Raw genomic sequence first — 1,195 nt, 5'->3', positions numbered from 1 at the left:
CTGTAGATTTTTTGTGGGTAATGGAAGATCTCTTAAATTCTGGGATGACTGGTGGACAAGTGAGGCACCTTTACGGAACTCTTTCAGCACTCTTTCCTTCTCTCCACTCACAAGGAAATTACAGTTGCAGATGCTTTTGAGGGAGGGAATGTGAACCTACACCCCCGAAGGGGTTTAACTGACATGGAGGCCATGGAAGCCAGCAACCTCTTAGATTCTTTGAATCATGTCATAATTTGGCCTTCCAACGAAGACAAGCTCATTTGGTGGCCTGACAAAAGTGGGAAATTCTCAGTTGCTTCAGCATATGGATACATCAACGGTTGGGATCCGACGCAAAGGGAGCATGATATCAACTTCGTCTGGAACCTATGTGCCCCCCCTAAGGTAAAATTTTTCATGTGGAGTGCCTGTCAAAGTAAAATTCTCATGGCTGATGTGCTCAGAAGAAGAGGTCACCCATCTATAGACCCACTTTGCCCTTTCTGCCACAATGAAGATGAATCCACTAGTCATACTCTTCTTCAGTGCCAGTTCTCATGGACTGTGTGGACCTCTATTTTAAGCAAATTGGAGATTCAATTTTGTATTGCTGTCGACCTGATTAGCTTTTGCAAGTCGATCTTGGGATATTCCCTTCTTGGCCTCGGTAAATTGATTATCTCAGCTTGTGCTAGCTTCATTCCTTGGGGGCTTTGGAATGAACGGAATAGAAGGCGGTTTGATGCTAAAAGCGAATCTGCGGATAGAATTGTTGATAGAGTGATAGGGCAGATATCAACCTGGTTATTCACAAAAAAACCCTTATCCTCTTTCAAAGGCACTGACATTCGACACGATTGGAGCAATTTGGCAAGGATGCACATCGGAGCTAAAATCCCAGCTATGCAGGAATGGACCCCTTCGGAAACTGGCTACCTAAAACTAAATTTTGATGGATCTTCTCTTGGAAATCCCGGGATAGCGGGATTTGGGGGTGTCATTTCAGATTCAACTGGGAATCAATGCTTTTCCTATGCTGGTCCTTTAGGCATATCCGACTCAATGTCAGCGGAATTACATGGCCTTCTTAATGGATTGCGGGTGTTCAAAGACAAATGTAGTGGGCCCATTCACATCGAAGGAGATTCCAAGGTGGTGATTGGTTGGTGCCAGCGCAATTCTTCTCCCCCATGGAGGCATTGGGATGTATTCC

The sequence above is a fragment of the Aristolochia californica genome, unplaced genomic scaffold (genome assembly GCF_029961685.1).
Source record: "Aristolochia californica isolate CCGP_79_NKW_82.1479 unplaced genomic scaffold, dmAriCali1.0.hap1 SCAF_11, whole genome shotgun sequence".
In the NCBI taxonomy this organism is placed as follows: Eukaryota; Viridiplantae; Streptophyta; class Magnoliopsida; order Piperales; family Aristolochiaceae; genus Aristolochia; species Aristolochia californica.
The sequence above is the reverse complement of the archived record's forward strand: the minus strand, read 5'-3'. Positions refer to the sequence as shown.